General features: G+C 38.2%; 1 pseudogene; it reads right to left on the bottom strand.

Moving 5' to 3' along the window:
* Positions 1-8,584: 8,584 nt before the first annotated feature.
* On the bottom strand, positions 8,585-16,288 carry LOC147636291 (uncharacterized; annotated as a pseudogene).
* Positions 16,289-16,775: the final 487 nt, after the last annotated feature.

Genomic DNA, 16,775 nt, shown 5'->3' with positions numbered 1-16,775 from the left:
AAACGGAAGCAGGTATATATATTTTTGGCATAATGGTGCATCTAGGTACAGTTATGTACCTCGATGCACCATTATACCAAATATCTAAAGATTTTATTACATTTGTATTCAATTGAAATTTTACACAAACTTAAAGAATTAACACAAACAAAGATAAATTGATGTAAAAAATCAAACTTTATTACTTGATATCAAACCACAAAGATACATTGATATACAAATTGCATGATATCAATACTTATACGATAAATGTTGTATACGAAAAAGTTACTACATATGCGAGCGAACTCTACATGCCCAAAAGGGGTGCAAAAAATATCTATATAATTCCAAAACTATGCCAACTAAAGTGGGTGTCCAATCTGCAAGCTATCCTTAACGACGAGGATACCTTCACCCCCCCACGTGACCTTTTGGTTGTCCTCTCTCTCTCTCTCTCTCTCTCTCTCTCTCTCTCTCTCTCTCTCTCCTGCACCTCTGAACTCTCCTACACCGCCATCTTTCTTGCTTTCATGTTTTCTTACAACAACTGCATAGTGTTCTAATCTCTTTTTTTTTGGGTTTTTTTTTATAGGTTGCATATCTCTACTATGTATCTCTAATCTCTCAGAGAGGTAAGCCCCTTTTTTCTCTCCCTAATCTCTCTATTAATTTGATTTTATGCTTTTAAAATTTAGCTTATTAGTGTGGGAAGAACTCTAACAACTAATCTCAAAGGTAAGCCCTTTGGTCTTATTCTTTTTTTTTATAATATTTATCACATGTCACATGTTAATATGCTCATGTTGCGCATAACTTGTATATCCACCTGCATAACCATATCCATGCACATATGCAAATGGAGGACCATATATATAGCTCGAAAATCACCCCCGACAACATTACCCCAACACCAACTGCCCCATCTACTCCACGTGTCATGAGCCCTGACCAAATTTTTTCCTTCATTGCACAAGCCACCCCCGAGCAAGCAGCCATGGCTAGAGCCTATTTTACCCATGGTGAGCCAAGTGCAGGCCCATCCATGACCACGGTCATGGTCATGGTCACACCCATAACATCCCCTAGTCAACCCCCCCACCCTTGGGCCATTCCTCCAACTGCAGTCGAGGTTCGCGTCATAGAGGTGGTGGTGGTTGATGTGGCGGTAGTGCCATGGATGCATCTACCCCTCCACAAGAGTGTCCACCCATACATAGTGTGGCCAACATTCCCATCTCATTACATCAATCTAGTTAGCATTTTTGTAGTAGCCCTCTCCCCAATGCAGATCAGCATCTTTACATGGTGTGGGAAGGGAAGGTTTTTCCTTATGATGTTGGTCACAAGATGCGAAGTTGTATGAGGAAGCTATGTGGCATAGTATTTGCCAATGAAACTCTGGCCAAATTCCTCTACCTCCCATCGGAGAAGAAAACAATAACTTGTAATCAAATCAAGAACAAGTTCAAACGTGCCACAGGTATCAAGGAAGTACCTAACAAGTGCATCTATGTTCTCATGAGAGATTGTATGAAACACAAGAGGTCTGATGTCACCCAAGCGGTGAAAATGGGGGGGAGAAAAGCCTTGGTTCACTGACCAAGAGAGATGGATGAGGAGCTGAGGAAGCATACTTAAAACCCTCGACGATACTCACAACAAGAGGAAGCAACGATAAAATGACTAGAGAGCGTGGGGAGCTCGGACCTTGGGAGAGATGGATGGGACCCACTTTATGTGAGTATTTTGTAAGTATCCATGCTTTTTGTAGCCTCTCGTTTGTCTGTCAACTAGTGTATAGTTATATGTTTTTATTTATGTTTTATTTTCATGCATGCAGGAGAGGGTGGTTAGATGCCAGGCTACCGAGTTGGAGGAGCGATATACATTCAAGTATGGCATTTATGCCTTGCTTAAGCACATGAGCAAGACGACGAAAATGTAGATTTGGACAGTTGTGGTTTCAGTAAGTACATTGTAACATATGCTAACTTGAGGTTTTGGTAAGTTTGTATATGTTAATTTGTGGGTATTGCATTGTTTTTGCAAAGAGCAATACAGCTAAGCTGTCCTCAAAATGAGCAATAGATCAATTTCTTGGACCTTCAACTCGAGTGGAGTACTAGATGGATGACGACACAAGCAAATACAAATTAACCTCATGTTGAAGAAGAAAAATGGTGGACTTTGACGTATTTGGAGAGAAAGACATGGATGACATGATAGATGCCCTACATGACGTAGGGGATATTGAGCAAGAAATAACATAAGAGATGGGTGGTGTCCATTGACGTATGGATCAGGCCTCAAGAGAAGAGCAAGAGTTACGTAGGCTAGCTCGTACACCTTTGTATCATGGTGCATGTTTTTTTTTTGCATACATTCCTCTTAATGCTAAACTTGTAATAAATATTCGGATGGTCCGATACTAGCGCATCAAAACTTTTTACAATCCATTGGTATGGACTACAATTCTTACCATGCTTATCCAAATGATTGTGTTCTTTATCGGCACAAGTATGCAAGCATTGCACAGTGTCCACATTGTGGAGAATCCAGATCTAGGAAAGATTTCCAAGGAGAAAGGATTCTTGAAAAAGTACTCAGGCACTTCCCTATCATTCCATGGATTCAAACCATGTTCAAGTGTAAATCCATGGACTTTATGATGTCTTGGCGTCAAACCACTAGACCCACAGATGATGTTATGCGCATTCCCATTGATTGCCCTGCATGGAGACACATTGAAGATAAGTGGCCAGATTTTAATGAGGAACCTCCTAATATTCACCTTGTTAATCGGGCCCCAAAAAGTGTCTATGGACTCATCAGTTGAGGACTAGCAAGGTCAATCAACCAGATCCATACTCGGTTTCACAAAACAACTCTTACTCCTTTTCCAATTTTACGACACACGTGTGGGTATCTTCGGCGACCCATAGCCCGAGCACCGTATGGTCAGCACCCTCTAGGATCCTTCGTAGGTCACCTAGCGCTTCACTCATAGGCTGCTTCCTTGGTCCCTCATCCACCGTACACCGGAAGCTCACCATTTAAATCGGAAATAAAAATCAATCTTTTATGCATCTTCCTATGCATAAATTCATTTTAAATGAGAATGACACTTTTGAATTAAAATTCAATCTTTTATGCATCTTCTCATGCATAAAATCAAAATTGATCAAAATAACTCTTTTGAACTAAAAATAGATTTCTTTATGCATCTTTCTATGCATAAAATCAAAATTAATGAGAATAACACTTTTGGGTTAAAATAAATTCTTTATGCATCTTTCCATGCATAAATCCAATTTAGTAGGAATTACACTTTTAGAATAAAAGAATTTCTCTTATGCATCTAATTAATGCATATAATCATTTATGATGAAAATGACACTTTTAATATAAAAAATATCTTATATGCATATGTTTATGCATACAATCATTTATGATGAAAATTACTCTTTTAATATAAAAGAATTTCTTTTATGCATCTAATTTATGCATAAAATCATTTATGATGAAAATCACACTTTAATTTATGCATAAAATCATTTATGATGAAAATCACACTTTTAATAGAAAAAATATCTTTTATGCATATGTTTATACATACAATCATTTATGATGAAAATCACTCTTTTAATATAAAAGAATTTCTTTTATGCATCTAGTTTATGCATAAAATCATCTATGATGAAAATCACTCTTTTGAATTAAAAATAAAATTCTTTATGCATCTTTCTATGCATAAATAAAAATTGATGAAAATAACACTTTTTGCATTAATTTAAATTCTTTATGCATCTATCCATGCATAAATCCAATTTAGTAGGAATTACACTTTTAGAATAAAAAAGTAAAACTTATTTTTAAACAATTTTAGAAAATTTTGCCATAAACTCCTTTGTATGGCTGACCATTTTTCAAATTTTAAGTTTCTAAAATCACTAGAATTTCACCAAGAGTATTTAATTCATTCTAATGTAAATAATTTTTACTAATTAAAAAAAAACATTATAAAAAACTTGATTTTATCCATTAATCATTCATCTAGGATAAATAATGGTTGGATTTACTAAAGAAGAGAGGGGAATGCCTTTTTCAATGAGAGGCATAACATCATTTTCATTTTAGAGAAGACAAAAATCATAAAAACCATTAAAATTCAGCATAAATGGGAATTTATGTATTTCCTTACTACCATTCATCAATTAACTTCAATAGCATTAAAAAGACATTCCAATTAAGCTTCTCAAGCTTGAGAGGGGTTGAGAAGAGAGAAACATTGAGAAATTATGGAAAAAGATCAAAATTCACACTTTACCTTACAAATTGCTTGATTCTTTGATCACGTTACAAATCAATTGGTTTGGTGTGTTGATGGAGCCACCAATGGAGATTGAAGAAGGAGGGAAGCTCCAATTTCTTCAATTTGGAGAGAATTTTAGAGAATAGTAAAAATTATCATTATTTCAGCATAATTCTGGCATAGTATAATTCTTCTATTTTTTTACAAAGGGTTCAGGTTCTATTTATAGGAAAGGGAGGCTCTAACCAAGACCAACTGATTTCTAGAATTTTCCAGATTCAGTTTGGTTGAATTTGGACTAGATTTGGACCTAGTTTGGTTCCTTTTTGATTCGGTTTTGATCCAAGAGAGAGGAGAGAAAAAAATATCACATTATTTTTGAGTTTAAAACTCATTCAAGCATGTGAAGTAGTGTGTCAAAATGGAATCATTATACCCAGAATATCTCATTTTTTTAGTAATACTTATAGTTTTTTTACTAATAAACCTTGTACATAGCCAACTCTTCATATTATGTGAGCATTTACTCATTTTTGGGTATTTTCTTTTACAAATTGGATTTATCTCCTCCCCACACATGGATTGATCTTATTGACCCATAGGAACCTTAATTTCAAAAAAATCTTGACCCTCAGGATAATGCCTCTTGAACAGATTATACTTGATTTCTAATGCACCTTCTGGAAATCTTTTTGAACTTCTGTTTCAAGGGAACTTATATTAATAAGATGAGAAATTTTTCTATCCAAAAATATTCAAAATCTGAATAATCTCTCTCTAGAATATTTTCTCTCTCTAGGCCAAAACAGGCAGAAACAAGATCTTTTATATTTCTGAAGAGGGGGTTGATCATAGGGGAAGATACTGGACATCCTGAGAGGCTGGGGAGGAATCTTACACGTCTCACATGGCAGAGCCTGCGGAGGTCTTGACCAGTCCCCTCGGTGTATGGGTAAAATGGTGTGCTTTTGGGTACGATGGACGAGGACCGACGAAGCGGTCCCTGAGTGAAGTGCTAGGACACCTAAGTAGGATCCGAGGGTTCTGACCAGGTGTTGCATGGGTTGCGGTTGCTAGGACACCCATACGTATGTCGAGGAAGATATGGATGGATTGGAAAGGAATTATTTATGTGAGCTGGAATTTGATATTGGATCTCGTTTGGTTGACTAGCTGGTCTTCAACGGAGGGTTCGAATGATATTTTTGTAAAACAATGGACTGGATATTTTGGAGGATATGATCAGTAATACTATGGTTTCATTGAAAGATTGCTTTAAAGATAGTCGAATCTGTGAAAAAGGCAATTTCATATTGGGTGTGTAAGTGGTGTGACTACCTTGAATTTTGCTTGAAGCACCGGCTAGGGGGCCTGGGAATTCTTTTCCTTGGACAAAACATAACCAAATTTTTATATAAAGGGATCCCACCAATGTAGTGGTTGGGCGATTGGCTAACCCATGGGCAGGTTAGGCTGGATCAGTGGATTCCTGCGATATAGATAGATATGATTAAGTTATGTTAGTTGGATTAAGTCCCAAGAAGACCCTTGTTCTGTGGGAAAGAATCAGTTGTGCCTCGCTTAAGGGGAAGAAAGTGATGATATATATGAACCCAGTGCAAGTACCTTCCTTGATCTGGCGGCCTGGTGACCTATCGGTTCGGTCGGATTAGAAAAGCTAGTTAGGGCCTTGACTCATTAGATTTTACCGGTTAGATGATTTTCTTGGTGGAATCGCCCGTGTGCCTTCCAGCAGGCAGGGGAAGTTTTTTCGGGCTTGGTTTTCGGAGGAACCGCTGGGCTAGTCTCTTGTTCGGATATTCGTGGGGGCGAGGCTCTGAGTGGGAAGCCCCTCCTTGCGTAAGAGGTTGACACTGCTTCCACCGCCAGCACCTCGGAGGGGGCATCATAGAGAGGGTGGGGGTCTCACAGCGGGATTGGACTTTTCCTCAAGATCTGTAGTATGCACTTTGGATGATGGCCTTGGGGAGGTCAGTATTTTCTTATAGGAGGTAGTCGAGAGTATATTGGAGGGATTTCAAGAGTAGGAGCAGAGTTTGAGGAGGGGCCTAGCCTTTTTAGAGTGTCTTCAGGAGAGTTCCCCCAGACAACATGTGGATTGAGAGTCAGATCGCTTCTACTCGCATGAAGATTTGGTCCATTGAGGAGAGGAGGGTGGAGTATAGATACCATGCTAGGGCTTCATTCTGGACTCAGGCTAGTGACAGAGTTACTAGAGACTTCTTTGAGATAGCCGGCCCACACACGAGGAGAAACGGTGTTCATAGGCTACGTGGCTAGGATGGAGCTATTATTTTTTATCCCCCCGAAGGTGAGAGCCATTGCCCCCATGGATTTCTTTCGATCTCTTCTCACTGGTGTCCCATTATCCCCCCAAGTGATGGATGCATAGCGAGAGAGTCTGGAGGCACACGAGTGAGGTGGTTCTCCCCTCCCTTCACTCTTTCTTATTGACCCCTTTCACTACATAGGAGCTGGTGGAGGCAGTGAAGGAATTACCCAGGGGCAAATGCCCGGGTGTGGGAGGGCTTCCTGTCTCTTTCTTTCTTCACCATTGGGACCTCATGGAAGGTGGCCTTCACACTACCTTCAATGAGATTATGCTCACAGGTGCCATGCTAGAGAGTCTCACAGAGGGCTTGATACATTTGATTCCTAAGGAGGGCGGTGATAGATTGGAGATTCAATAGTGCAGACCCATCACCCTTCTAGGGATGGCCTACAAGATTTTGGTCAAGGTCATCAATAGCAAGCGACTTCTGCCCTCCCTCCCAGACTTGATCCATGACACTCAAACTGGTTTTGTTTAGGATCTAAGGATTTTGGACAACATTTTTACCTTTTAGGAGGCGACAACTTCGGCCAGGAGGAGGTGATAACAGGTCCTCATTGTGCTACTCCCAGACTTTGAAAAATGGCATTCCCCATGGAAAGACATGAACTCGCTTCGTTTGCTCAGGTTCAGATATGACTGTACGCTGGAGCTCGCCCTACTTAGTGACCAGAGAATGAAGGAAATTTTGGAAATCCTGCCTTGACAAAGAAAGTTAAGATCACAGAAGTGACAGAGGCTAGTCATTCACGTGACACAAGGCTCAACGCACAAAGGATTGGCGAGCGACGAAGCCAGGATGCAGGAGCTCTAAGAATTGCGATTAAAGAAATCGGCTATTCGAGAAATGCATAAGTCGAATGTGAGAGCTTTGAGTTATTTTGTCCCCTCGTTTCACGTTAGACTTCCGGTGCGAGACACCGTGCAATTTTACCCTTTCGATGCAGAGGAGATTGATGTTTTATCCAATGTTTTAAGGGAGATCAACGATAGAATTATCATAGCAGTTCTAAGGTTTGCTACGTCCTTTTCATCATCGTGATTGTAACGTGAGTTGCTTGTCCAAAGTAACTAATATAATGTAGTCTTGTGTAGCTTTGTTATATCAAATCTCCCATTCGATGTTCAAAATCGTGTATATATTGTAGATTCCCTTCTTTTCTTGATTCTTACTGCGCAACATACTTCATTGGTTGATGTATGTCTGTGGTTTAGCTCAATAAATTTCAATGTAGCTCAAATAATCCTAATGGCATACAATGAAGAGTAAGTGACATGCAATCTCTTTTATAGTCTTAGTATTGTGACCTATATTTACTATATATTTTTGATGTTACTTCTGATACCCCTAATTGCATGTTGTAGTTCACACTGGAGTTTGATCCTTTACGATATGGAATCCAAGACTTGTTACTTGCTCAATTCAGGTGAAGATTTCCATGGCACTGTGAGATAATAAGTTCATACATTCAGTATTTATATATCGTAATGAGTTAGAGAGAGAGAGAGAGAGAGAGAGAGAGAGAAGAAGAAGAAGAAGTAGTAGTTAGAGAACTTTTAGTATTGACAATAGTATTGTTTTGTGCAGATCGGTTCGGTTAGAAAGCTAATAACTACTCTCAAGGCGATAATCCAGGACACACTACTAGAACACAAAAGGACTATGAGATGCACAGCAGGTTCCAACGGGATGGCCATAGTTACGGTTGGAGGGTGTGCTACAACGCAAAGTTGCTGCTACATTTAGTTCTCTCGTTACCTGTAGAAAATGTAGGCATGCTCCTTTTTTTTAATGATATGTTACTTTCCTTCCTCATTCTTTGACGGCACATGTCTATTTTTTTTGGCTTTTTGTAGAATCCATGATTATCAGAATACTCTGATGTGGATTTAGGGCTGTTCAGGGAAGAGGCCACTGAGCACATTATTGTCAACATTCATAGCATGCCGCCTAATATCCCTGTTGTGTTTGTGCCCCCTCCACCACAGCCGCGACCAGGACCACCACCATGACAGTACCCCCAAACACAAGTCGACAGGTAACGTTGTTGTCGAGCTTCCCGAATCTGATGAATCTGAAGATGTCAATTTGGAAGCTTCAACCTCGCAACGATAGCAACCTTCAGTTCCAGAAGAGCAAACACCCCAAGAGCATCTAAAAGAGTAACTACCCCAAGAGCGTCCCGAAGAGCAACCAACCCAAGAGCATCCCGAAGAGCAAGCACCCCCTTGACAAGCCTCACTGCCCCAACAACAAGAATCATCCCACACACAATAGCGCACTTTGTAGGAAAAAATGAGAACATGCTATCAATGTTTTAAACATCCAATAAGAAAATGTAGAATATTTGTCTTAGTTTCTATTGCTCTAAGAAATACAAAATGTTGTCATGATTGATGTAACTATATGCTGCCTGTGAGGTCCCTATCCCCACCGCGCAACAAATTCAGGGGTGCTAGCAGCGAAAGTAGCACTTCTTGCACGGGGTAGGGTCCCACACTCGGGGCCTCACCCACGGATATCCGAACAAGAGACTAATCCATCGGTTCTTCCAAAACCGAACCCAAAAAAAACTTCCCTTGCCCGGAAAGCACGGGCGATTCCTCCAAGATAACTTTTCTCTAATGTAGTCAAAAGCCTTAACTAACCGAACTAATCTGACTGAACCCGTAAGTCCCATAGTCAGATCAGGGAAAAGATTATACTTGGATCATAGAGACCAATGCTTTTTTCCTCACTGAGAGGCACAGCCGTTGATTCTTTTCCATAGAACAATTTTTGTCCGGGATTTACTTCATCTATCGAACCAGAATAGAATTGAGTCTCAATTTAGGGATCCATCATCTATCGAACACCAAAATAGAATTGAGTCTCAATTTAGGGATCCATCAGTCCATAACTCCATCCAGTCCCATGGGTTATCCAACCGCCCAACCACTGTAGTGATGGGATCCAATTAAGAATTTGGTTAGGTTGTCTCGGGTACTAGGGAAACGAGTTCTGAGGCCCCCTAGCCGGATATTCATGCAAACTTAAAACTAGTCACACCACTTACACACCCAATATGAAATTGCCTTTTTCACAGATTCAACAGTCTTTAAAACAATCATTTAATGAAACCATAGTGTCACTGATCATAATCCTCTAATTATCTAGTTGAATCCTTATTTCCAAACATTTCTTCCAAACATTTCTTCATCGGTGTACCTATGGCATCATTGGCAACCAGAACGCTCACCCCCTATCCACTCAGGGGCCTTTTCGATAGTTCCTAGCTCATAGTAACGGCAAGTATTCACTTTAACAAAAATGGAGTCTCCGTTGAAGATCAGCAAGATCAACCAACAGATCCATATAAAAGAGCCATGGACTCATCCGTTGAGGACTAGCAAGATCAATCAACAAGATCCATGCCCGAATTTAGAAAACAACTCTTACTCCTTGTTCCAAATATCTTCCTCGATGTACGTGTGGGTATCTTTGGTGACCTAGAGCCCGGAGCAACGTATGGTCAGCACGCTCTAGGATCCTTCGTAGGTCACCTAGCGCTTCACTCATAGGCCGCTTCCTTGGTCCCTCATCCACTGTACCGGAAGCTCACCATTCAAATCAAACCGAGACTGGTTAAGACCTCAGCTGAGACCTTGCTACACGAGAGGTCCTCCGTTGACTCTCCATCAGCAGTTGCAACTTTAACAGATAGGTCTCCACCATGACCTCATTCACAAGATGGTCAAAATACTTCCCCAGCATTCTTGACATAAAATAGTCATTTAAAAACAGATTTCACATACAAATACAGTTCCAACAATATTTCGATCTTTTCTCATCACTCCACATCCTTTCACATTAGTCCCCATCTTTTCTCATCTTCCCACAATTTTTTTTTCTTCATCGATCCCTATCACATCACATCATTCCCACATCAAATCACATCCAATCACATCATCCACACATCAAATCACATCCAATCGCATTATCCACACATCAATCCACATCATCCATATATCCATCCACATCAATCCACATCATCCATACATCCATCTACATCAATCCACATTATCCACACATCCATCCACATCTTCCATACATCCATCCATATCAATCCACACGTTAATCCACATCATCCATACATCAATCCACATTATCCACACATCAATCCACATCATCCATACATCCATTCATGTCAATCCACATTATCCACACATCAACCTACATTATCCATACATCCATTCATGTCAATCCACATTACCCACACATCCATACATCCATCCACATCATCCACATTATCCACTCATCCATCCACATTAATCCACATTATCCACACATCAATCCACATCATCCATACATCCATCCACATCATCCACATCATCCACATCAATCCACATCAATCCACATCATCCATACATCCATCCACATCAAACCACATTATCCACACACCCATCCACATCTTCCGTACATCCATCCACATCCATCCACATGTCAATCCACATCATCCATACATCTATCCACATCGATCCACATTACCCACACATCAATCCACATTCATTTCATAAGTATTCCCATTCTCATCTAATCACATCTTTTTCTATCTCATCACTTATTTCCTCATTTATCCTCATCAGATCTCATCCACTTGCATCTACCCATACATCTTATCGCTTCACATACATTAACATCTACATCGCATCTTATCATATCCATTTCACATCACATCTCATTCATTTACATCCCAATTCACATGCTAACACATTCATTCACGTCCCTTATCGTTCATTCACATCCCGATTCACATCACATTACATCCATTCACATTCCTTATCATTCATTCACATCCTGATTCACATCTCTTATCATTCATTCACATCCCGATTCACATGCTATCACATTCATTCACATCCTATATCATTCATTCACATCCCGATTCACATGCTAACACATTCATTCACATCCTATATCATTCATTCACATCATCCCGATTCACATGCTAACACATTCATTCACATCCTATATCATTCATTCACATGACATCACATCTCATCTATTCATTCACATTTATCTAATTCACTTCACATCTCATCACATGTATTTACCTCTCATTCTCATCACTTCTATTCTCATCACATCCATCCATCCATTCTTTCCCATCTATCTGATTCGCATCCCATCTCATCACATCTATTTACCTCTCATTCTCATCATATCTATTCTCATCACATCCATCCATCCATTCATTCCCATCTATCTGATTCACATTACATCTCATCACATCTATTTACCTCACATTCTCGTCACTCTCCTATTCTCATCGCATCCATCCATCCATTCATTCCCATCTATCTGATTCGCATCACATATCATCACATCTATTTACCTCTCATTCTCATCACATCTATTCTCATCACATCCATCCATCCATTCATTCCCATCTATCTGATTACATCTCATCACATCTATTCACCTCACATTCTCGTCACTCCTATTCTCATCGCATCCATCCATCCATTCATTCCCATCTATCTGATTCGCATCACATATCATCACATCTATTCACCTCTTATTCTCATCACATCTATTCTCATCACATCCATCCATCCATTCATTCCCATCTATTTGATTCGCATTACATCTCATCACATCTATTTATAGAATGTAAGAGAATTCTTATTTTTGATATAAAGATTCTGTATGCATCTATTTATACATAAGAACAACTTCAGTGGAAAATATTTATAAAATTTCATTTATGCATCTATTTATGCATAAATTCAATTTTAAGGAGAATAACACTTTCGAAATAAAAATAAATCTTTCATGTATCTTTCTATGCATAAATTCAATTTTAATGAGAATAACTCTTTTGAAATAAAAATGAATTTCTTTATGCATCTTTTGATGCATAAAATCAAAATTAATGAATAACTCTTTTGAAATAAAGAAATTTTCTTTATACATCTTTCTATGCATAAAATCAATATTTGATGAAAGTAACGCTTTTATAATAAAAAATTTTTTTTATGCATAAATTCAATTTTAATGAAAGTAACACTTTTATAATAAAAAAATTCTTTTATGCATCTATTTATGCATAAAAATCAATTTTGATGAAAGTAACACTTTTATAATCAAAATATTCCCAATATGCATCTTTCTATGCATAAAAATTAATTATAATAAAAATAACACTTTTATAATAAAAATATTTCTAATATGCATTTTTCTATGCATAGAATAAAAATAACACTTTTAGAATACACAAGCGGTGGGGATTACTCTTTTTGAATAATAAAAAGATAAGACTTATTTCACCAAATTTAAGAAAATTTTGCCATAACCTCCTTTGTATGGCTGACCATTTTTTAAAATTTTTCACTCTAAAATTTACTAGAAATTATCCAAGATGATTTAAATCATTCTAATCTAATCAATTTCCATTTTATTAAGAGTAAACAATATGAAAAGTTTAATTTCATTAATTTCATTACACATCTAGGATAAGAAAGGCTAAATTCAATAATGAAGAGAAGGGGGAAAGCCTTTCCAGCAAGGCATAACATCGATTTTTATTTTAAAGAAAGCAAAAATCAGAAAACCATAAAATAGAATAATAAAAAGTAGAATTTCTAACTTACTAGGAGTTTTGTGAGCTTTCCTTTGGCTTGTTGGTTTGAGGGATCTACTCTTGTTTGCAACAAGAGTGGCCACCAATTCTTTTGAAGAGAAAATGGTCAAAAACAAATGAATTATCAATGAATTCACTGTTTTTGGCTCTGGGGAGGAGTAGAGTAATAGTGCATAAAACACTATTCACCATTTACAAAGGGGGAGGCTTCATTTATAGGAAAAAGTGAGCCTCTAACCAAGCAAACTGATTCTAGAAATTTTCAGATCAGTTTGGTGAATTTTTGACCATTTTTAGGTCAGTTTAGCAAGTACTTTTTGGATCTAGTTGAAGCAGGAGAGAGGAGAGATGAAAATATCTCATTATTTATGAGTTTAAAACTCAACCACACAAGTGAAATAGGCGCCTCCTTCATGAGGGAAATTCTCCACACTGAGGTGTCAAAAATGCATCATTTTCTCTAAATATCTCTTCTTTTTTAACTAATAACCTTGTCCTTAGTCAACTCTTCATCTTATGTGAGCATTTACTCATTTTTGGGGGATTTTTTTTTAATTCTTCCATTTATCTCCTCCCTACATTTGGATCAATCTTATTGGTCCATAGAAACCTTAATTCAAAAATTTTAAAAAATCTCGACCCTTAAGCGAAGGTCCTTTTTACCTGATTTCAATTTATTCCAATTGCACATTGGAAATTTCTTTTTGAATATTTGTTTAAGGGGAAACCATTTTAGACACTAGGAGGATTTTTATATCCAAAAAAATCTCAATTTTGAATTATCTCTCTCTAGATATTTTCTCTCTCTAGACCAAAACAGGGTAAAACATGATCTTTCTTTTATTTCAGAGAGGGGAATAATTTATAAGATTAGAAGGGGAGGTTCTTACACTTGCACACCTCAAAAGTCAGAGGGAGGAATCTTACATTGTCAAAAATACATTTATCTCCATTTATCTCTATGTGATGGTCGTTTGCACCACGAAAACTTGCTTCCTTGTAATATCTTTATTGAATGGTCCTTTCTTTTCTCCTTGGTTCCTATTTCCAAAAATCAAAGAAAGGTATATAAGTAATAATGATTATGGCGTAGTTTTGGAATGAATACTTTTTCGAGGTTAGATTGAATAACATACCTTATGGACGTTGCACTTGAACACATAATCATTAGGCACTTGTAGGTCATCCTCATTTGCCAAGTCTGTTCTCGCTTGACGCAGTGAGATTTTTGACCTTATATTGAGTACTATCAAGAGCTCATGTTCAAACCATACTTCTAATAACATCAATGGATTTTCAATGTCATCCTCTAAGTCCTGATCAATTGCTACAAGTTTTCCATTGACATAATGCCATCTCATATAATGAAAGGCCAAAATAAAATTTTGGGAGCCAATCATATATTTACAGACAATAGATTTCCTATGGATTTTGCAGGTAACCCCATTTAATTCTTTCACATCCCAATTTTGACCTAAGAAATCCAAACATTTCTTTGATTTACAGATAAACATTGACAATGTTTTTTTGACCTCCTCGTCATAAAATAAGTCGACAAAAACATGCAATGGCATAAAGACAACAATTTTCACCTGACGATTTGCTACATTTGGTCTTATACACCTTCGCACGTCTTGGTATATCTTTAATCTAAAGCACTCACTTGTTTCTGCTATTGGTATGGGCCATTTCGGACTATCGAATGGAGGTAGTGGTAATGCTTTCAAAGATCCATAACCTGTAACACTATGAGGTGCCGTGTAAAATTCATTATAAAAGAAACCTCCTCTCTCTTCCAAAGACCTGCTAGATGTTTCTTTGTATAGCTGCTCACCCCAATAGATGCATGAAAAACATCGAAGATTCCCACAATACTATCCATAGGCTGCCAGTCAACCAAGTTTGAAGGATATATATCTATACAGAGATGAATACAAGAGAAGCATAAGTATAGAAATGAAACACATTACATAAACATAATGTAAAAACATTTACTTACAGTTTGGTCTATGGAGTGGGATTGCATCAGGCAAACATTGCAGACACAGTTCTAAGTTCATGTAGGCATGTTGTATAAGGACTTCCTTAATACTCCTACTTGTGTTAGAGAGTTTGAAGTCTTGAACTCTACCTTTGTAAGTGTCAATGAACTCATTCTTTGTTTTTTTTTCGCTTCCTAGTCTGCAACATAATCCAACTACCAATAGAGATTGTGGTAGGAATCCACCTTTGATTATCCATATCAAAACTGTTGTATACTATAATAGCTCTAGTAGAGGAGCATGGATGCCTAGGACATCTGGTTTCCATGGAAGCAAATAGAAAATAAAAGCAGATGTAAGAAGATGGAAGAAGATGAGATGGCAGAAGAGATAACCTCCAAAACGTGCAAAATTTTTAGAGGAAAATCCATTCATTAAATGACGTAGGAACTTTGAAGAGAACATCTCAAATTTTTAGAGGAAAAAAGCACTTTTATTAAATGAGGTGAATGAGGGAAATTTTTAGATTGAAAACCATTCATTAAATGAGTTGAGATTTATTAAATGAGTTGACAACACTCTATTTTTCATATATATTAAAGAAATGACATTATAAAGTGTGGTCAAATGCATTTTGTATTTCTTTAATGATAATATATTCATATAAAGAATATATGAAAAACGTCTAATTATCAAAAGTTTCGTTACAGTGGCTCTCTTCCTATTGGTCGAAAGCCTTTCTCTCTCTAGAGAAAAAAGGCCCAAAGTTGAGTCCAAAATTCGCCTAATGGGTACTTGGCTTGGTAGTCAAAGATTGGTCAGCAGCTTGCCCGAGGTTTTGCCCGAGGTGCGGCCACCTCGGAGTCTCAGCAACACTTCCTTTGGGATTTCTCGAAGGCTCAGTAGATTCTCTGCATCTTCGCTTACGGACAGAGCATCGACCCGAATCATCACTTAGGGTACTGTCGAGGCTACAATGGTCATGACTTATTACAACGATGGGGGATGCCTTGCCCTTCAGGTCTCCCACCATCATATTGTAGTAGTATCACTCACAACCCCACCTGGAGATGTCTGGCGATTAGTCTCATGGAAGCGATGGGAGATATGGAGTAGCATAGCAGCCTAGCACATCTGGCGTGCAAGATGTAGCAAGGCCATGGAGGGTACCCACACTCCATCGGCTAAGACCATTAGGAGCATATTGTTGAGATATCGAGCTCATCTAATGAGGCGGTGGACACTGATGACCCGCCTGGGGGATAGGCCCCACACTTACACCACTGGCATGGTTGGTGAGATCATGGGTGATATGCGGCCAGTGGGATGACAGGCTGTGTGTGACAGCCATTATAGAGACTAGCATAGTTATAGCGCCAGCTCATTTAGTTGGGTTCACACTATAGAGAACCCTAGTATGTATTTGGTTGAGTACCTTTTCATATGGGGTGTACTCTTATCTTTGTATATGGTGTGTTGAGTGTTGTGTGAAGAAGAAGAAGATTTTCAGCCTCTCACCTTGT

Source organism: Cibotium barometz, chromosome 8, assembly GCF_041138505.1.
Source record: "Cibotium barometz isolate CiBa-2024 chromosome 8, ASM4113850v1, whole genome shotgun sequence".
Taxonomy (NCBI): Eukaryota; Viridiplantae; Streptophyta; class Polypodiopsida; order Cyatheales; family Cibotiaceae; genus Cibotium; species Cibotium barometz.
The sequence above is the reverse complement of the archived record's forward strand: the minus strand, read 5'-3'. Positions and strand labels throughout refer to the sequence as shown.